We start from the raw sequence: 23,037 nt of genomic DNA on the forward strand, positions 1-23,037 counted from the left end.
TTCACTGGCAATGTGGGTGTTGCAGAATATGCTCCTTGCTGAAATGTGAGAGGCCCCCATCCTCACTGTCATTCGTCTTGCCCTGTTTATACACAAGCAGTTTCTTGACCTCTTAACACAAGAATTTTGTTTTAATTGCACAGCAGCTTTAATGGGATCGTTTTGTTGCTCATTTCAACACTGGTGGTTTGCATTTTAATGTTTTAATCATAGAACTGTAGAGTTGGAAGGGACACTGAGGATTATCTAATCCAGGAGTCACCAACCTAAGGCCCATGGGCTGGAAGCGGCCCGCAGAGGTCATTTGACCGGCCCACAAGCCACCCCCGAACTAAGCGGCCTGCTCGCGAGCTGCACTAAACCGGCGCAGCACAATGCGGGGACTCGCTTTCGCGGTGCCGAAAATCACGTCTGCGCATGTGTGATGGAGGGCTCTCCATGGGACTGATCCGGTCTAGGCAAGATGAATCTTGCCAACCCCTGATCTAATCCAATCCTCCTGCAATGCTGCACTGATAACTTAAGCAACTAAAACTTAAGCATCTGCTTTAAAAACCTCCAATGACAGAGAGCCTCCACCACCTTCCTAGGGACTCCGTGCCACAGTCGAACAGCTCTTACTGTCAGAAAGATCTTCCTGAGAGTTCAAAGAATAGAATCGTGGTTAGGGTACACCAAGGGTCATCTAGTCCAACCCCCTGCAATGGGGAATCTCAGCTAAAGCATCCATGACTGATGGCCATCCAACCTCTGCTTTGAAATCTCCAAAGAAGGAGAGTCCATAACCTCTCATGGAAGTCTCTTCCACTGCCAAACAGCTCTTACTGTCAGAAAGTTTTTCCGTATATTTAGCCGGAATCTCCTTTCATGTAACTTGAAGCCATTGGTTTGTGTCCTACCCTCCAGATCATGAGAAATCAAGCTCGTTCCCTCTTCCATGTGACAGCCCTTCAGGTTTCTGAAACTGGTTATCATATATCCTTTCAGTCTCCTCTTTTCCAGGCTAAACATACCCAGCTCCTTCAACTGCTTGTCATAAGGCTTAGTTTCCAGTTAGATCAGTTCATTTTAAAATGAGGACTGAACATAATTCTGCTCCATCCTGATATTGAATTGGAATTTCATTTCTTGTTACTTGAAGCCATTGGTTCGGGTCCAACCATCCGGAGGAGAAAACCAGCTTGCTCCATCTTCCATGTGACAGCCCTTTAGATATTTAAAGATTATAATTTCTCCTCACAGTCTCCTCTTCTCTAGCCTAAACATACCCAACTCCCTCAACCGTTCCTCAAAATATTTGGTTTCGAGACCCTTGATCATCTTGGTCACCCTCCCTTGCACATGTTCCAGCTTCTTGATATCCTTCCTAAATTGTGGCACCCAGATCTGGACACAGTACTCCAGGTGTGGTTTGACCAAGGGAGAATACAGTGGTACTAAGATCTGGACATTATAATCTGATGCAGCCTAGAATCGTTAACTATTGACGTCTTCTTTTTACAAGCCAGATGTCCCCCATCTTCTGGGATTGTTTTATTTCTTGCATTTTAATAATGTTGTATCTGTGTTTTAACAACGTCGTTCAACTGTTGCTTTTTTCTGTTTAGAAAGTAGGTATTAAGCAATATATTCATTACTTCTACTATCACCAGTGCTTTTATTCAAGAAAATAGGTGTCAGAACTCACCATGAAGTTGTTACAGTTAGTCAGCAGGTGACTCGGGCCAGATTATAATGCCCCTGATTATTTTACCCTGCAAGTAAAACAAATGCGCCCCCACCTCCCTCATTTTCTTAGATTCATGCGGATGGCTAGGGCAGCTTGGAAGGGCCCTTGCACAAACGTGTGTGAATGCAACAGTAGATGCCTAGCTGGAAAGCTTAAAGCCCACCGCTACTACACAGGAGACAGACTGAAGAAAAGGAAACACAAATTAGCCCCGCCCCAGTGATAGCTAGGAGTGGCTAGCTGCTAGGTGGAGTCATAGACCTTTAAAAAATTGTAGACTTGCACATGCTGCCCAGCTTCTGTTATGACTTCAAATGTTCGATTTGGGCTTCTGAGAAGTACATAAAGGCAAGAAGCAGGCAGGGGGAGCGTCAGCCTACAATGGCACCCACCTGAAAGGTGCTCAAACTGCGCTCTGGTGTGCTTTGACTGAAAAAAGCACCGACTACCACTATGAATAATATTAGTAATAATGGCAATTCTTTTACAAAAATATCTGAGGGCACAGGTTGGGGGAGCCTGTAGTACAGCAGTATTATTTAACTTTGGGTTGAGGCACAACTATTCCACTCTCTCTGTAGTTTTAGATGGTTAGTTAAAATGCATCTTTTTTTGCGATGTTTAAAGGAGAGACTTGATTGAGGCTACTAGTAATTTTCCTTTACTGCTTTGTTATGTGTTCTTTATAGGATTCTGTTATGAATTTTATGTGTTCACTTTAAGAGACCACTACATGAAGAATCAAAGTGGTGACATCCAAAGTTGACAAGAAATGCTATCAGAAAGTATATAGAAACTGTCAGAGGCACATGAATCTAATGAAATGTCCAAGGTTTTATGATTGGAATGAGCGTAGAACTCAGAATCATTCTGAAGGGAGTGGGCATGCTAACTGTAAGCTAGCCCTGCACTGAGCAATTAAGAAACAAAATGCAATTAAGCATCGTCAGAAGTAATTAAGTAAATAAGTTGAGTAATTAAGCTTGTGATTTGTGGGCTATATCACCTGCACAAATGGATTTTTGTCATAAAAGGACTATAATAGAGAATGGGACTTGGAGGGAGGGAGAGGGAGAGGGAGAAGATGAGGTTACTCCTCATCTTCAAAAGAGGGGGGAGAGAAGACCCAGGTAACTACCAACTGGTAAGCTTGACATCAATACCAGGAAAGGTCCTAGAACAGATAATTCAACAGTTGGTCTGTGAGGATTTAGAAAAGGATTCTGTGATTACTAAGTCATGCCAGAAGAATCTCATTTCTTTTTTTGATGAAGTTACAAGCTTGGTGGATCAGAGGAATGCTGTGTATCTTGATCAGTAAGGCTTTTGACAAAGTCCCCCATGATATTCTTGTAAGGAAGCTGGTAAAATGTAGGTTGGACGAGGTAACTGTTAGGTGGATTTGTAGCCGGTTGACTGACTGAACCCAAAGAGTACTCGTGAATGGTTCCTCGCCATCCTGGAAAAAAGTGACAAGTGGGGTTCTGCAGGGTTCTGTCCAGAGCCTGTTGTTCAGCACCTTTAGAAATGACTTGGATGAAAGAATTGAGGGGATGCTCATCGAATTTGCAGATGATACCAAACTGGGAGGGATGGCTAATGCTGCAGAAGACAGAATCAGAATTCAAAATGACCTTAACAGATTGGAGAACTGGGCCCAAGCTAACAATATTAATTTCAGTAGGGACAAATGTAAGGTCTGCACTTAGGTAGGAAGAACCAGATGCACAAATATAAGATGGGGGACACCTGGCTTACTAGTAGGATATGTGAAAAAGATCTAGGTGTCTTGGTGGACCACAGGCTTAACATTAGTCAACAGTGTGATCTAGCAGCAAAAAATGCTAATGCTATCCTAGGCTGCATCATAAGTATAGTGTCTAGATCAAGGGAAGTAATAGTACCACTCTATTCTGCCTTGAACAGACCACACCTGGAATACTGTGTCCAATTCTGGGTACCACAATCTAAGAAGGATGTTGACAAGCTGGAATATGTGCAGGAGGAGGGTAACCAAGATGATCAAGGGTCTGGAAACCAAGACTTATATGGAGTGCTTGAAGGAGCTGGGTATGTAGCCTAGAAAAGAGGAGACAGAGAGGAGATATGATAGCCATCTTCAAATACCTGAAGGGCTGTCACATGGAAGAGGGAATAAACTTGTTTTCTCCAGCTCTGGAGGGTAGGACTTGAACCAGTGGCTTCAAGTTACAAGAAAGGAGATTCTGATTAAACATACAGAAAACCTTTCTGACAGAAAGAGCTGTTTGGCAGTGCAGCGGTCTCCACCAGGAGGTTGTGGACACTTCATCCTTGGAGCTGTTTAAGCAGAGGTTGGACGGCTGTCTGTCATGGATACTTTAGCTTCGCAGGATACCCAGAACCAACAAGGTCCCTATCTCAGAGGTCTCAATTCTACTGCAGTTTTTGAAAACAGGTAAGAAACAGCAGCAGTTATTTCCAAGCTGTTGTTTCTTATCTTCACCATTCCCTTGTGCAAACGAGTGAGCACCCTGCCCCCAGCTCTCTGTGCACGCATGCCAAAGAATGGAGGAGTTGGGTGTGTGTGAAGATGACCACAATAAATGGCTGGTTTGCAAGTCAAGTCAGTATTGGTGGACTCCTGATCATGGCTTGAGGTCATCTGCATACACAAGGACACAAAATGCCAGCACATGACTTTCTACCTATCTAGATACTGGGGGGGGGGGTGTTACTCCTCAGAAGACTGGCCTCATTACCGGCAAAACTTCATGTGCTTGAGAGGCATACAGTGGTACCTCGGGTTAAGAACTTAATTTGTTCTGGAGGTCTGTTCTTAACCTGAAACTGTTCTTAGCCCGAAGCACCACTTTAGCTAATGGGGCCTCCCGCTACTGGTGCAGCACAATTTCTGTTCTTATCCTGAAGCAAAGTTCTTAACCCAAGGTAGTATTTCTGGGTTAGCAGAGTCTGTAACCTGAAGCGTATGTAACCTGAAGTGTATGTAACCCGAGGTACCACTGTAATCAAAATGGTTGCCATTGCATCTGGTTTAGCCCTGAGTAGGTGAATGACTATCAGTCAGTGTAGTCCACTCGTGTTCTACAGGTAAAGAGGGAAATAAGTTGATAGTAAACAGAACTCAGGGGAACTCAGGCCTGGGGGACAAATGTATATAAGGGCATTAGAACTCTCCATAGGCCATGCCACTCACTTCCCATGCCCCTCCCCCACCCCACCTGTTGGTTTATCCAAACAAGGTAGGATCAGAAACCATGGATGGATCTTCAGTTCTTCAGGTGAACTAAAGCTTAAATTAACCCTGTTCAGATGAACAATGCAGTGTGTTTCATTTCAAATGGAAGTGAATGCTTCTGATTTCCTTGCAACTATACCAGAGGAGAAGATTTGAGGGAGGGGGTGCACAAGCTTGAGACTTGTGCATGTAACACTAAACTATGGTTTAGCATTATATCCAAGCCCTTCCATAGTGAGTTACTGAAATGGCTATTGATCCAGGCCTGAGATTCCCACCTTTGCATTAAGTCTTGAAACACCAGGTCAGTGCTCCTCCACATAACATGCCCCCTTTTAGAGGGTCATTACAAAGCTCTTGTTTCATATTCCAGGCTGCCCTTGGCTCCTAACATCAGACTTAGATGTCTATTCCCCTTCAAACAAGATGTTCTCTCACTTTCCCAGCCTCACATAACCTGTTCTTGCTAGATTTGGGGGAATCAGAGATTATAAAACTCGATAATGAAACAAGCTGCCTCTCACTTCACGTTCACACACAATTAGTCTATGTACGCTTGTCCTTATTTTCATGTCCCACATTTCATAAGACACCCCCACCCCCGCAATGCACAAAAGAAGAAGGTCACAGCTTCCTGTGGCTTTCACTGGAGAGAAACAGCTAACGAATTGCTCTTGGTAGACCACTTTGCTGCAGCTCTACTACCTGCCTTCAGGGCTACATAGCATTCTGAAAGGTAAAGAATTGAACAATGAGTCAGCTGAAGAGCTGGCATTGAGGGAAGAATATAAGGTGGTCTGAAAGAAGGCTCTAACATCAGCCGAACCTCTCACTCTGAGACTTACATCCAGTTCACCAGGTCCTATGGGCTGACCCAGCTTGGGTGTTATGCTTAAACCAGTGTGGTGCCTGCCAGAGGTTGTTGAACTCCAACTCCCTTCAGCCCCACTTAGCATGGCCAGTGGTCAGCGATGATCGGAATTGGAGTTTGACAATATCTAAAGAGCACCACATTGGCCAACATGCTAAACCATTGTTAAAAATGATGAGAATGAACCACAGCAAGCCTCAGGGTCGCATATTTCCCCCCTCCAATATAATTGTGTGGAGGAAATCAGAATTTTTTCCTCCCATTTTTGCATAATCACAGTTTCTTCAACCATCTGAACTCAGCAAACTGTGGTTAATGTAAATATAGTTTTATTCAAAACAAGCAAACTTCGAAGCTGGCTGTGAAGCTGGCTTGTTTAAACACAAAGGTACCATTGACCACAATTCAGGATAGGTATGGAGAACCTGTGGCACTCCAGATGTTGCTAGATTCCAAGTCGCATCGGCCCTAGCCAACATAGTCAATGGTCAAAGATTATGGGAATAGAACTGCCACAGCATCCAGAGGGCCACAGCTTCCCCAACTTGTAAGGGAAGCTGAAGGTCACCCAATGAGCTTTATGGCTGAACAGAAAGCTTTGCAGCCAAACAGAGATTTGAGCCTGCACTTCCTCAGCAAAGTTTAACACTTCCAAACCATTGCATCAACTGGTTACTTATACATGTACACACATGTACACACACCACCACCACCAACACAGCTCTTTGTGTGCTACAAGCAGTGTAAATTATTCAACCAGCAAGAACCTATTACATCAAAAATCACTTTTAACATGAGGAAAAGCTATCTGGCTTGGAGAACAGATGTGTTCCTTCTCAGGTACTTTCGAACTTCAGAGGGGTATCCTAACCTTGAATTCTGCTCTGACATATATCAGACACAAATATTAAGTGTGGAATGTGTTTTGGAGTTTCTCTCATCAATCAAGCTTGCTTTCTGTTGTTTTTTCTGTGTTAATCCAGATATCAGAATGTTCTTTCTCTCTCTGTGACAAGAAGAAATTGCAGTCTCTACCAGTTGCCTTTGCAAAATGTGTAACAGGATACAGGGTTGAGGAGGAGCAAGGTGCAAGGCAGAAGTGGAAAAGATGGAGTTTGTATTGATTTTTGGCCCATGCAGAGAAATATGCCCTCCAAGAGCCAGGACAGGTGTATTGTACTTCTTTCTGTGAAACACTGAAGGTGTTAGGGGCAATTCAGCTGGAATCAATGTCCCCCAAATGCTGGAGTCTGCAAGCAAGTTTGAAAATAACAGAAGACAGGAGAGCCATTGACACTTTAAATTAAAGTGTGCCATTTAATGTGTGCATGTGTGTGCGTGCACACAGGAGTTAATGAAGCACAGGGGGCTAAATAATGGTGGCATTGTGTCAGCAGGAGGGAATGAGTCCAATTTTTCAAAGGCAACTGGTGACCAAAAATGATTGCTTTGAACACCCATAGTAAACATGACTTTTATTATGTAGTTTTGTTATATTGCTGGTTTTTGTGTAACAAATAAATAGGGTATGCGGGGGGGGGGGGGTCGAGATGGACTGAAACCATGGTGTGGAGCAGGGGGCTCTTAATACTTTGCTCCATAGGTCTGGAATAATAGCAATAATAACCTTAGGGGAGGGTCACAAGAGACAGACAGAAATGTCCGGGGGGGGGGGGGGCAGACTGCATGTACCCTCCTCACTCCTCGTTTATCTTTTCCTGCATCTTTTCCCTGCTTATCAATTCTCTGCCCAAGCAACAATTTTTTCCTGTCGAAAGTGAGCAGGTAACTCCAGCCGCATCTTGGACCTAGGTGTTAATTCATCAGCAAGCACTGCACAACAAGCCAGATGGCAGAGTATTCCCTGCCAGCATGCAAGGCCTGCTCTGCCGTGGGCATCTGCAACCCGTCTCATTGAATATGCACATTTGCCTCTGATTTTGCTGGAGATGCCCTAACACAGAAGACCCATCCAGATGAATTAAACTCTCTGGAGAATTGGGCATGTCCACATTCAAGACATCTGACAAGGAGCTGTCAAGAAATACCCATTCTTTTGTCTTACATTTAACTGAAAATGAGGTGCAATTCCCTCAAAGCTCTGGGACAACTCCCACAGTGCCATGGGAAGTATATTCCTTTTCAAACTCCCATCAACAACTTAAGGCTCATGTGTTTCCCATGTTACAATGAACATGGGGGAGGGGAAGAATTCAGTAGTATACAGGGTTTGATTGGTTGGTCTTGTAGGATAGTTCTCTTCTCTCTCTCCATCCCCAAATAACTCCCCCCCCCCACCTCACACATATATCTAAGAAAAAAGATAGTTACCATCTTGGTTTTTTAATCAGTGGAGGGCAGGTTGTTGTGTTCTGTGGGAAATTGTATGTGTGGGTTTACTATAGTAGTGACCCTTGGTAGTAGAATTGGGATGTTCCAAACACACTCTACTTCCATTTGTGAAATATTACACTGAGATGGACATACATCAGACTGTTGATTGCTCTTCTTCCCCACTTTCAGTGGCCAAAATGACAGTTATACTAAGGGCCCCTGAACCAGCTCTTAGTAAGGTGTAAACTGGTGTGTGAAACGAAAGTAAACTATGTGACTGCTCCTCAGTTTTCCTTCCTCTTCTCTCCACCATCAGAAGAAAATCACACCAAAGGGTACACTGCATAACTCTCTCTTGCTCTTGCTTTTGCTCTCGCTCTCTGTGTGTGTCCTTTCCTTATCTGTTTCTCTCTACAAATGAATTAGAGATGTGGAAAAGGATCCTTCTTTCACACTTGCCTTCCAGCACCCCCCTCCTCTGTATAATTCTAGCAATTCACACATGTACTGCCCCTTATCGCAGATTCCCACATGCCTACCACATTTCCTTCCCTGGTCCTATACCCTATAAGCATTGGTGTCACTCATTCTTATCTCTGTATTTATGTCTGTCTTGTCAACGGAGGTGGTGCTCATACCTGACAGTGCCTCTTCCCCCACCCCAGGCCCAGGCACACATCCTCTCTTCCTTCCCTCCCCTTTCTTGCTTCTCTAAGTGTCTGATTATTCCATCTCTGAAGCTCCCACCTTCTCTACAGCTGTTTCCCCTTTTATCCTCTTCCATCTGTTCAGAGCTGAAACTCCATGTTCGCTTAGCCTTTATAGTTCTCTACCCTTAACTATCTGTTTGACTGGTTTTTGTTTGTTGGGTTTTGTTTTGTTTTTTGCTAACCATTGCAGACACTGTCTTTATCTGGATCTAAAAGCATGGCTGTGCCAAAATGATGCAAAATGACGCAAAATGACTAGGAACTCATTTGCACTTCCCTCTCTTCCAACCCCTCCCGCAAACCTCAGTGGTGCTGCCTTGTTTTTGTTAATCTTTTGGCTTCATTAGAAAGTGTGGGGGGGGGGAAATCTTACTGGTGTTTTGCTATCTGGAGGGAAAGGCAGGTAGAACTGAGGGAGTTGGCAGCAGATTTAGGACAGACCAAGAGAAAAGAAAAGAAAAGAGAGAACTTCTTCAAACGACACAGAACTTACGGAAGGGGTTGCAATGCGGCACCTATGGGGCACTTGAGGTCTTTTCCGCAATCCCTGCCCGGCCTCTGAGACACCTCCACTCACTGCCCTCCTGGGTCATGAAGTGGTGAGGACTGTTACATTTTTCCCCTCCCTTGAGTAGGGCTGGAGGAGAAAGTTGGAAGAATGACACTCTTTCCCTCTTCATCTCTACATGTTTTTCAAGGCTTGTATTAACTCTGCTGGATCTGAAATTTATTCAGATGGCTTGGAAGAGTGAAGCATGTGAATACACACTTTCTCCTTCCATGACTCTGGTGGTGGAGGCAGAGGGGTGACCAGATGGGGTGGGCTCAGCCGAAAAATCCAAATGTGAACCCTTTAAAAGATTGGTGAACCCTGACTTGTGGAATGCACTGCCACAAGACATGGCAATGGGCACTAAGTAAGGTGGCTTTAAAATACAAATTCTTGTCTAAATGGAGCCTCCATATTCAGGGACAGTGTACCCCTGAATGCATGCTACTGGTAAAGCACAGAAGGGAGGGAGGGAAGGTTACTGCCTGCTTGTGGGCAAACTTTGGGAAGACCTTTGCAATTAGAGACACAACACTTACAATTTGCATTTGAGAGTTAGAACAGCGGTGGGCGTGGGGTGTCTCTATGGACACACTTGAATCATTCGCCCATGATGCCAAGTTGCCCTCCCATCTCATTTCTGCACACCATAGACAAGCAGAATATAGAATGCATTGTCAGAAGATGTTGTGTTGGCCACTGAGTAAGATGGCTTTAAGTTATGTTAAGGTTATGAGGGATGGGATAGGATCTATCTGCTGATGCTACTCACGAAAGTGAAATGGACACTTCTGATTCTGAATACAAGTTACTGATGAAGAACAGACAAAAAACCTTTTCGTTTAGACAGGTTTTTTTGTTTCATTTGACGATCCTATTTTATCTGCTATGCCTATCTCTGTTTTTATTATATTGTATATATTTGGGATGTTACTGTACTTTATGGTTCAGAAGGGGTGTAACTTGGGGCTTATCCACAGTTCCTCTTCTCCTACTGCTTTCCCCCAGGGAAAACTGTCAGTCTAATCAAACATCAATTCAGGTTTTCCCCAGATTGACATTTGCCCTAACTTAGAGCTTAAGAGCAGGTTTTTCCTGGGGGGGGGGGGGCAGGGCAAGGGAAAAACTGGTTGGGCTAGTGCTTTCTAGGCGTAAGACAAGCAGAAGTGTGGATGAGCCTTTTGTGGCAATAATCTACTTTGCATTCAAAAGGTCACAGGTCCGACATTTTCACGCAGGGCAAGGGCTGCCCTCTGCCTCAAAACCTGGAGAGCTGCTGTCAGTCAGCATAGACTGTACTGAACTAAACCACCCAATAATATTTAAAAAGTCACTTATCCTCACAGCTAATAATTCCAAAGTTGCCGGGAACAGAAAAAAATTAGCTATCCAGTGCCTGGGGAACCAGGAATGTTTTAAAATTAATCCAGCAAGTTAATAAAGAGAGGGTCAGACACACCTCACCAAGGAGAGGATTCCATAAACAGGGAGCCACCACCAAGAAGGCCAGTGCAAACCAGGTAGCACCCAGTGGCAACATCACCAACAGAGAACCTAGCTAGTTTAGAAACCTGATGTTCAACTAGTTTAGAAACCCGCTGATCATAGGGCCTGATACAATTGGTAGTTTCCCATCAGAAACCCGCTTCTGATAAACCTGACATTTAGAGACCCGATGAAACTTGTCAATTTTAGGGCCTGAGATGGTTGATACTGTAGAAAGTGTTCTTTTATGTATGAAGGTTCCAAGTCATTTTAGGCTTTGTATGCTGGCACGCCTAGCGCTACAGCTGGCATTAATTCACCCAAGTGGCCATAAGCACTAGAAGGGAGGGTTTTTTTAAAAAATAACAACTTTATACAAACCAACCAACCCTGTGAAACAGAGGTCTTGCAATGGTTAACTAATGAAGAGCCAGAGATGGGAAATCCCAGAAAATGCCCTGAAACAACCTGATCCCGTTTACTGAAAGGCTACAGTAAGGGGAAGGGTCATGGCTCAGGGTCAATGCACCTGCCTCGCACGAAGAACGGGCCATGCTCAATCTCAGCATCTCCAGGTAAGGCTAGAAGTATCCCCTGCCTGAAACCCAGGAGAGCCACTGTCAATCAGTGTGTAGACAATACTGAACTAGATAAACTGATGATCTTTCATTGCTTTTATTTATTTATTAAATTTGTTAGTCGCTTTGTCTTGTCCAAAGCAATTCTGTGTTCCGCCCACACTGTAGCGCTACTACCAAGTTTCCCCACACTGCATTATACTTTTGGGGGACCCCTCTGATTGTGCTTTTAGCATCAGGGTTTTCCAACAGATTCCTAGAGTTGGAAGGCACCAAAGGCAGTGCAGTTTTGATGTAAATTAAGACAATTCGTTCATCAGCATCCATCAGCCCATGCAATCCTTACTTCACGGTTCCTGCATGTGGGTAGCTGGGGTGCCTTCAGTATGAATAGCTCCAGAGAAGATATACAAGTGAACTGAGACCAAGCAGATACACAATGCAGGTAAGATGTCTGTATATAGAGTACTGTACGTGCAGTAGAGGGAAGAACAACAGCAGCCACCAAAAAGCCATCCATAGCAAATATGAGACATTAGCTAATATATTTATTTTGAGGTATTGGAATCTCTCAGTAGAAGGCAGCTTCCTATGTTCCTATGTACAAAGAAATAGCAAAAGAAACCCCAAAACCCCACACTGCTTGGTTTAAGAGATGTGAATGAAATTCCGTGGAAGAACACTGATCAAGTGGTAGACATTATAGGTTTTTATACAGAGGTTGGATTAGATTTTTAACTGTGATTTCTGCTCTGTGGGGGGTTGGATAAGATGACCTCTGGGCTGCCTCCCAGCTCTACAGTTCTATGAATCTAAAAAGACTCAAGCATGTGTCTAGGTATTGAGTAAAAGCCCATACTTGATAACCTTGTGAAAGGCAGATGCATTGATACTTGAAAGGAGAATGTCCTTTCTTGCTGTGCATTGCTTGCTGAAGCCACAGCAATAAGAACTTGATTTGAGAACAATGGTAAGAATATAGTGCAGATGGTGGTCGGAAATGTAAAAAGAATGTGCCAGCCAGATAAAATACCTTTCTTCACATTCAGAGGAGCTTCAAAGGAATGTGAAGGAAACAATCTGGAGCAACAAAGGATTGTGCAAGGACAATGACTGTCTGTAGTTGGGCTGAATTTGACCACATTTCCAATATCCTGGAAGTGAGCTAGGCTGGGCAAAATTGAACATGGGGCGGCAAGTTGGGAGTTGGGCTACATTGTGCCATTGTCCAAATAATCTACAGAGGGCAGAGCTAGCACCCTACTTCCCTCTGTTGGGGTTGTGGGGTGTGGTCATACTAAGCTGGCATGGGTGTCCTTCTGCCACCGGGGGACGCAGGTGATGTGGTCTAAACCACTGAACCCCTTGGGTTTGCCGATCAGAAGGTCGTTGGTTTGAATCTGCTTGACGGTGGTGAGCTCCCCTTGTTCAGTCCCAGCTTCTGCCAACCAAGCAGTTTGAAAGCACACTAGTGCAAGTATATAAATAGGTACCACTGCTGTGGGAAGGTAAATGGCCTTTCCATGTGCTCCGGCACTTGTCACAGTGTCCCATTGTGCCAGAAGCAGTTTAGTCATGCTGGCCACGCTAAGTCATGCTGGCGCCGCTCAAGCAAAAACGTTCTTTTCCCCACATGAGGGAAGACAAGGCGGTGGCTATTTACCTTTCCATGGCTCGCACCATGTAGCTAACAAGTGGCCTCCTCAGCAGAGCGCAGAACTGCTTCAGAGTGCAGCCACCCAGGTACTCCCCACTTCCTCTGGCGGGGAGCATCGCTGCCACAGACATCGGCGGGTGTCACTACCAAGGTGTCTCCAAGGTGCATCACTCTCATGCACTATGCCTGCTGCCTGGATTCCCGGACCATCCCCGGGCTGGATTTAGAAGGCAATTGGGCCTGATCCAGCCCATGGGCCTTAGTTTGCCGACCCATGTCTAAGATGCTATTCAGTATATTACGAGAGAGAGAGAGAGAGAGAGAGAGAGAGGACTTCCATCAGCGACTGGGTCCCAGGAGCTCCCAGAAGGGGATCCTCTTACATTCTGCAGTGCAACACATAGCAACCATTCCCCTTAATTAGAGAATGCAAAGTGGAATTAACTGACATGGAATCACTGAAGGCTTTATGGTCTTTACTTTCGTGGCGCTTTTATGACTTCCCACTGCTCAGAATCCTGCGGGACACCAGCTCCTTCTTAGTGGCTTCTTTTTGAAAAGGCTTTTTTGTGTTCTCATTTGCAAAGTGCTTGGCTCCCTTCCATCCTACCCTCAAAGAATTCTGCCTCTCTCATTGCAATCCCCCACCCCTATCTATATTCCTCCCTCCAGGCTAAACAACACATATTTTTCCTCCTTTTTTTTTTTTTTTACTTATTTAATTTGTGTTTGTAGAGCGACTCAATGGTATATTAGTATAATGTAATTACAACTTCTCTCTCTATTCTTTTTTCTTTTTAATGCTTTCAGTAACCAATAAGTGCCACATTTCTTGCTGCTCAGTCATCCTAAACAGTGACAGTATGAGAGCAGGGACAGGCTGGCCAAGGGTCTTCCTTTGCCAAACATAGCCATCTCTTTCAGGGTAGGGTACTGGATCCAAGATGGTTATTTCTCTTACTACTCTCAAGCCAATTTGGGTGGAATTCTACCTTGCTGTAAACCAGAGGACAAACATTGGATGGGATTAGCAGAACATGGTGAACTGGGAAATGATACAGAAGCCACAACCAAGCTAGCTTCTAAACTTTCTTCTCTTAAACTTTGGATGGGATTTTATAAATGGCTAAACAAGCTACACGCACACACAGAGAATGAATGAACAAAACACAGATATGTAGGAAGAGAATTGTTAAGATCATGGAACGCCCAAGCAAGGCAATCAAGACAAGTAAGAAACCAATCAAGGCAAGTGGGAAAAGAACAATCAAAGGGATCATCTCAAGGGGGCTGAAGAAGAAAGTGGAAAGTTTATCACAAGACATGGAGATGCAATTATTGTGTGCAAGATAGTGGTGCCATTTTACCTTGACATTTCTCTCTCTCCTTGTCTAAAGAAAATCTCACAGGTAAAGATTTGCTTATTCTCTACATAGGAAGCTATCTTGCATGATGCCAGACTATTTGACCATCTAGCTCACTTTATCCAGCAGCACCTATTACCAGATAATTTTGGCAGCAGATGCCAGAGATTTGCATGCAAAGAAAATACCCTGCCACTGAGGTGTAGTCCCTCCCTAGTGATCCTGGATTGGGCAGGACCACCCATGTGACCAATACAGGAAGCGCTATCAACATTCTAAATGGGCTTCATTTGCCAACATCAAAAACAAGAATAAAACCTGATGGGCTACATAGCCCTGTCATATAGCATCCCATCCTGTATGTGATCCCTGATTGTCTGGGATCACTTGAAAAGGAACAAAACAGGCAAAAGTAATATTAACCCTGGATATTTAGAGGTAGACATCATTCCCCACCTTTTGCCCCAACATTCATTCATGAATAATATTGAAGCCACACCTGTGTCCAGAATAACATCCCTCCCTGTAGAAGTGCTTAATGATCTTTGCATTAATCTTGGAAGGTTGTCTGCTATTCTGAATGAGAAGGAAGAGAGAGACATTTGCAAAGAAAAGCCGGGGGGGGGGGGGTTGGAGGTAGAGATATGTTAAGATTTTGACCTATTGATTTGTACATTTGTACATTCATCTTCCATGTTATAACAATGAGGTAATAATACCCCACAGAAATTATTCAATGCTTCTTTCCCTAAAGTTACTATTTTTCTCTGGGATTTTTGTTTAAGGAACCTCACAAGTAGGATTCAGTTCTTATGAGAAGCAGGTCACCTTCCAAACTATATGTTAAAAGCATATTTATACCACTTTAACATTCATGCATTCCCACTAAGAATCCTGGGAACCACAGTTTACCTCTCAAGGAGCTGCAAGTCCCAGCATCCTTAACAAGCATTTATCAAGATTGTGGGGGGCATGTTGTTAAAATAGTATGAGTGCTTTAAATGTATGGTGTGGGTATGACCTCAGGCCACAAAATGCATGGTGTGTAACCTGTTGGAAGAGAAGGCAGAGTTTAATGGTTTTATACTGGTTTGCCAGCAAATTTCCACCTGTGTGAAAAGGAGAAAAAAGTTAGTCATTTTGACAGGATGTCCCCTGTGACCATTATTGTTTATTTTAGTGTGAGAGACCCTGGCTAGAAGTTTAAAATCTGATGAAGAAATAAAGGGAATAACATTAAGGTAAAAAGCATATACACTTAAGGCATTTGCAGACATTTGTGGTAACTGTGGAAGACCCTATGGTCCTGGAACTGATTTCTAAATTTGGATACGCTGAAGGCTTTAAAATAAATAAAAGCAAAACAAAAGTGCTGGTGAATTATGCGACTGACCAATATAAAAAAAAATAAATTACAATTATTAACAGGATTAATTATTGAGAGAGAAAAAAATAAATATTTAGGAGTGTGGATAACAGCTAAGAATATAAATATTTTAAAAGATAACTATATGACAGCTTGGAGAGAAATAAAGAAAAATCTGGAGGTGTGGGGAAGGATGAACTTATCATTATTGGGAAGGATATCAGTAATTAAAATGAATGTGTTGCCAATAATGTTATTTTTATTTCAAGCAATACCTTTGGTCAGCAAGGTAGGACACTTCGGAGAATGGCAAAAAGACATTACCGTGGTGCTTCGGGTTAAGTACTTAATTCGTTCTGGAGGTCCGTTCTTAACCTGAAACTGTTCTTAATCTGAGGTACCACTTTAGCTAATGGGGCCTCCAGCTGCCACCGCACCACCAGAGCATGATTTCTGTTCTCATCCTGAATCAAAGTTCTTGACCCGAGGTACTATTTCTGGGTTAGCGGAGTCTGTAACCTGAAGCATCTGTAACCTGAAGCGTCTGTAACCCGAGGCACCACTGTACCAGATTTGTCTGGCAGGGGAAGAAGCCAAGAATAAAATATAAATTGCTGATACTCTAAAGAAAGAGGTGGGTTCTCCCTGCCGGATTTAAGTATATATTATGAGGTGTCCTGCCTATACTGGCTAAAGGAATGAATATCATTAAAAAAAATACTGATGTTTTAGATCTTGAAGGCCATGATAATAATGGCTGGCATGCATGTTTGTGGTACCATAAAGTTAAAGTACATAGACCTTTCCTAAACCATGTAGTAAGGAAAGTGGTTTCTGAAGTATGGGGAAAATATAAAAATTTATTAGAACAAAAAACACCATGGTGGCTTTCCCAATATCTTTAAAAAATTAAACATGAGAAATGATTGGGCAACTTATAAAGAATTATGAATGCAAGTAGAACACAAATTAAAATTAAAGAGGTTTGAAGATATAAGAGGACTATTAACTGATTGGTTACAATATCATCCGCTTAATGACATATTTAAGATGGACAAAAAGAAAAGCTTTTCTAATTAAACCTCTAATTTTGAAAAAGTGTTGTTAGAAAATAGGACTTAATTGCTTTCTAAAATGTATAAATTAATATTAGAATGGCATACAAAAGATGAACACGTCAAATCAGTTATGATACACTGGACCAGGGACTTTGGATATACAGTGGTACCTCGGGTTACATACGCTTCAGGTTACATACGCCTCAGGTTACAGACTCCCCTACCCCAGAAATAGTGCTTCAGGTTAAGAACTTTGCTTCAGGATGAGAACAGAAATCTTGCTCTGGTGGCGCAGCAGCAGTGGGAGACCCCATTAGCTAAAGTGGTGCTTCAGGTTAAGAACAGTTTCAGGTTTAGAACAGACCTGTGGAACAAATTAAGTACTTAACCCGAGGTACCACTGTAATATACAACTTGCAGCATGGGAGAGGCTATAAAACTGGGATTTAAAGTTCACAGCATGTTATACTTCGAAAGAAAACTATATGAAAATGATGTATTAGTGGTATTTAACTCTTAGTAAATTAGCTAAAATGTACAAAACAAAGTCAAATACATGCTGGAAATGTAAGGAAAAAGAAGGCACCTTTTATCACATGTGGTGGACTTGTAAAGTAGTAAAAGAATTCTGGGAAATGAAATATAATGAACTGGAAAAAATGTTTAAAATAACCTTTTCTTTTTTAAAAAAAACATGAAGCTTTCCTTTAAGGGATTTTAGGAGCCGAAATACCAATGGACCAAATGAGACTATTTATGTATGGGACCGCTGCTGCCTGGATGTTACTTGCCCAGTGATGAAAAGAGGACTTAGTACCTGCCAGAGAAGAATAGCAGATTAAACTGATGAATTATCCTGAGATGGCAAAAATGACCGGAAGAATTAGAAACCAGGAAGACCAAAAATTTAATAAGGAATGGAGAAAATATATAACTTGCCTTAAAAATCATTATAAACAATTAAAATTCTTCCTGATTGTTCAAGTTACTTCCCAAAAACCTGATCCATGTTGCCTTTACAACAGCCGTATAACAGTATATTAGTTACAAAAATAAAAGCCAGTCCCATTATTCCAACTGCTTTTGCATTTGACCCTGATTTCCACTGGTATGTGGCACCCAAAGGCCTCCCCCCCCCCCCAATAAACACAGCCCTTGAGCTGAAAAAAGAGAAAAAGTTCCCTGCCCCGGCTTATTGTTAAAAGCCACCCAGAGAACTTAATTGGCTGGAAGATGAAAACTACAAAACAAAGAAAAGATCCCATCATTTCCAACTGAATTGCTTCTTTGTTCCAATGTTAAGACTTCTATGTGCCATTTGGAGATTGATTGACTTATTTGTGCGATGGAAATAAGCCGTTCCCCCTTAAAGAAGAAGAAAAGTCAGAATTTTGTTTCTGTTTTCAGTCATGGAGGCTGCTTTCCCGTAATCGGTAAAGGTTCTGATGGAGGGGGGGGGGTGCCGCTGTGGCTGAGATGCCCCCTGAAGCTCCCTGAGACAATTCGGATTACCATGGATCTGGATCCTGCCGTTGCTGAAGCAAGAAGGCTCCGAAGTGGGCTGGAAAAGAATGGCACTGGGTCTTCAAGCTCTCTGCCCGTGAGCCAGCCTCCATATCTGCCATGGCAGGTGCAGATTCCCTTCTCAGTTTGGCTAATTGGAACTAAGTTAAAGATGTGGAGAAGAAGCTGCTGACAAATTTGGCTGCTGGAACCAAGGTTGGTGATGAAGTTGAGAATTGGAAGAGGAGAAGGGTAGCTCTCTATGTTTTTAAGGTTCCTTGTCTTTGTGGTTACCCTCCGGCCTTACTGGAATAAATGCTTACAAAAGAGGACCCTAGAGTTTAAACTAACCTTAGCTTGATATAACTGGCTGTATTTAAATAAAAGAGAATAAATATAGAATGAGTTATGAGGAAATTGCGTGTGCAAAGCTTGTGAAGTGAAGGAAGAGGGGAAGAGATTTATATTTTTTTCTTCTTTGTGTCAAGGGATGATTACACACACCCCTCCAGAATGAAGATATAATTTAGTTTGGAATATTGGAACTGACTGCAATAAATTTGGAATTGTGTTGGAAAGGGGTATGTGAAAAGAACACTGTGTGTGTGTTGTGTTGTGTTGTGTTGTGTTGTGCTGTGCTGTGCTGTGCGGGCGGCACACACACTCACTATCAAGAGATATTACCCACCCTCACCCTGACTGAGGAGAAAAAAAGGAAAAGGAGAAATTGGAAATAAAGACCACAGGTTTGAGTTGTTGGAGATGATTGCTTTTTCAAAAGCAAGAGAGACTTAGAACTACGTTTGGAAATATAGCTGATTGTAAAACTGGCGAAGCAATGGTGGAGGGGAGGGGATCTTGCTAGTATTTTAAAGTTTTCAAGGAATAATGGTCTTCCTCCCCAATGATCTTTGTGGGCCAGTTTCTGCGATGATGTGTGTAGGGCTGTATAAAGAGAACCCTTCTTGCTTAGAGTTAATACCAGATGGCTGTCCTTGAGAAATAATCTTACAACGGATAATAGAATGCAAACGCTGTGGAGACAACATGAATTGCAAAATATGGAACTGGATAGGAAATGGACACTGGCTGTGAGGAGTGTAGATTGGAAAAGTGAAGATGGGCAACTACCGAAAGGTGAAGGACGGAGGAGAAGATAGACACAGATGGCAGCACACGCAAGAAGAAAAGAAAGAAAAATTAATATAAAATTATAAGTAATGATTTAAAGTGGATAGGCAACAGGATGTATAATCTCTTTTGTTCTTTAAGGGGATAAGTTATTGTTATGTAAATATACGAGCAGGAATTGATAAATCAACAGATGATGGATAATGGGGAAGGAAAAAAATAAAAAATTGTAAATTAAATATAAGGAATGAAATGTGAATTAGAAATAAATATGTAAAATTAAGCAGCTATGGGGAAAAGTTGGGAAGCATCTAGGATGAAGAGCAGGAAGTCAATTTTTGGAAAAAATATATTAAATATAATGTAATTTGGTACTGATTTGTTAAAAATTTGCAAAACTAATAAATATTAATTGACAAAAGAAAGAATAAAAGTCCCAGGGCAATATAAAAAGTAAAGAAAAATACGATAAAATGGCATAATTCAAAATAAATTTATCAGCCCTTTAAAAGATAATTGGTGCTACCTAAATACCTGGGAAAGTAAAAAGAATCTCTTAGCCTGGTGCCAAAATGATGGCAAGGTTGCTGCCAAGTGGACCTCTCTGGCAAAAGCATCTGATCAGTACCAGCTTAGGGTGGTAGGGTAGTTCTCTCACACAGGGCACCAAGCTGAGGAAGTACAAAACTGAGAAGTTCCTTGATTGAGAAGGTTCATTTGGGTGGAACCAAATTTTGGGCTCACTCAGGGAGCCATGCTATCAAGGATTACCAAACTTTGCCCTGATCTGATGAATGGAAAAATGATATAGAGAAGACCCATTCTCTCCTCATCACGCTCCAGACCTCCACCAGTGTGGTAGTACGTGGGGAAGGGTTTCAGGGTTCATGCAGGGTTCCTGGAGGAAATAGTCCCTAGATGTATAAGGTTTTAAAAGTCAAAAACAGCCCAGAAAGAAATGGGTAGCCAGTGAACCTTATAAAGTAAGTTCCCTTAGGCAAAGGCTTTGGGACATTTCACATAGCGACCTGCGATCTTGATCCCATGTAATTTGTGGCCCGGTAGCAGCAGGAATCCAATATGGGTACGATTTTCAGATACCCTCATATCTTAGGAACCTGTCTGTACCAACCTATCGGCGTTTGTTTACCAAAGCCAGACTAAATGTATTTCCATCAGAAGTGCTAAATGGTAGACTGAGAGGCATCCCTTATCAGAATAGGCTTTCCAGTAGCACCTTAAAGACCACCTAAGTTAGTTCTAGGTATGAGCTTTCGTGTGCATGCACACTTCTTCAGATACATGAAAGCTCATACCTAGAACTAACTTAGTTGGTCTTTAAGGTGCTACTGGGAGGAATTTTTTTTATTTTGACTATGGCAGACCAACACGGCTACCTATCTGTAACCAGAATAGGCTTTGTTTATGTTCTTAGGACGTCGGTTACATGAAGCATATTTTACTGCATTGTGGGCAGTACGAGCAAGCAAGGGGCCAACTGATCAAATCCTTACTGGCAAATCTGCTGGGAAAATTTGAAGCCTCCCATATTAAATATCTTTTGGATGACAGGCCTAATGATATTACAGTGGCCGTGGCAAAGTTCCTCTTGGAAGTTAAAAGAAACAAGGATCCCCATGCTTGAGACAAAACAAAACGACCGCCTTGGTTCCTCCCTCTTTTGTGGTTGGCTGTCTTAACTGTATTTTGTTCTGAAATTGTTTGATGGGTCTTTGGACCGCAATAAAGATTTTATTTATTATTTATTATAAAGTAAGTTGAGTTCATTACAGAAATAGTGGGATATAATATTATTATATTATACTAATTATTGCACTACATTATAAACATGTCACTGGATAGTTTAAAAACAAAACAAAAACCTCAAAGAAGTTTACAAAAAATAAAACAGTAAAATCAATAAGAATGTACAATCCTACTTTAAAACATACAAAAATTAAAATACTAAAACAGATTAAAATTATTTCGACTTTCTGCCCCCATCATTGCATTTAAAAGCTTGCCAGTTGGCCACGGGTGGGAAGGAATTCAATACAGTGGTGCCCCGCAAGACGAATGCCTCGCAAGACAAAAAACTTGCTAGGTGAAAGGGTTTTTCGGTTTTGCGTTGCTTCGCTAGACGAATTTCCCTATGGGCTTGCTTCGCAAGACGAAAACGTCTTGCGCTTTTTTCTTAAAGCCGCTTGAAGAGGCGCAATTGTGACGGACCGTGCTTCGCAAGACGAAAAACATCGCAAGATGAAAAGACTCGCGGAACAAATTGTTTTCGTCTTGCGAGGCACCACTGTACAGGCAGATGAGGTTTGGAAGAAGGATAGATTGTTCAACCCCTTCCCTAACAGCCTGTTTCACTTTCATGTTGGCTACTTTCCTTCCTCCACGGCCGCACTGGATCATATTGGACTGCTTGATCCTTTGACTTCCTAGTCTGCTAAGAAGAGGATAGCTTGTGTTTTCCACGCAAATGCAGCAAGATAGTGCTGAGGCCACACTCTTTGTGGGGGGCAGTCAAGCACCATGGTGCTTAAAAGTAGTGTTGCCATATTTTGAAGGGCAAAAAGGAGCTTGCAGAGCCCCCTTGCCTTCCACAGCACATGTGCATTGGGGGGAAACGCCCCATACCCTCAAACAACAACAATAATTATTTTATTATTTATACCCCACCCATCTGACTGGGTTGCCCCAGCCACTCTGGGCAGCTTCCAACATTTATAAAAACATAATAAAACATTAAACATTAAAAACTTCCCTATACTGTGGCATCTGAATATAGACTGCAATTTTAATCAAGACTTATATTGGCTTATATTTTGATCAGGTTCCTAAAATTCTAAAAATAATGTTTCTTCCAAGGTAGAAAACCAGCAAGCGGCTCCAGCAAGCAGCTGGCAAGCAAAGGGCCCCCCGGTTTATTGCGGTCATAAAAAGGCTGAGAAGCAGGTCACTGACCTTGCATGCTGTAGAGTACAACTAAGTTGTAAAAGTGGTAGGTAAACAGTAAAATAAAACCATGGGCCTCTCTTAAACTTGAGTCACAGGACAAAAGGTCAAGAGCACTTGGAAGAGAAAGCGACTGGCTGGAGAAGGGGGGGGAAGTATGAACAGGGAAGAGGCTTCTTTTAAAACGGTTTTTTACTGTGTTCCTTTTTACTGAGTTCTTTTCCTTCTTTACAAAGGCTTTATTCTTTTAAAGAAGCTACCTGTGTTGTGTATTAAATATGCTGGCTTAAATGTAACTATGCAAAGGATTTAGAAAGTAACAAATTTAGATGTTAGATTCTTATTTCATAGAATCATAGAGTCCTAGAGTTGGAATAGACCACAGGGGCCATTGAGTCCAGCCCCCTGCTAGACAAGAAGACGCCATCCGAGCAATTCTGATATATAAGTTGTCAGATATTTGTTTAGAAACCTTCAAATGAAGGAGATCTTTCAATATTGA

At 42.4% G+C, this 23,037-nt stretch overlaps 1 protein-coding gene across 2 annotated transcripts in view; it reads right to left on the bottom strand.

Annotated features, from left to right (window-relative positions):
• The window catches only part of BRINP1 (BMP/retinoic acid inducible neural specific 1), a 119,580-nt gene that overhangs the window by 85,476 nt on the left and 11,067 nt on the right, over positions 1-23,037 (bottom strand). The window lies entirely within an intron of this gene.

The sequence above is a fragment of the Podarcis liolepis genome (genome assembly GCF_965112155.1).
Source record: "Podarcis liolepis genome assembly, chromosome: Z".
In the NCBI taxonomy this organism is placed as follows: Eukaryota; Metazoa; Chordata; class Lepidosauria; order Squamata; family Lacertidae; genus Podarcis; species Podarcis liolepis.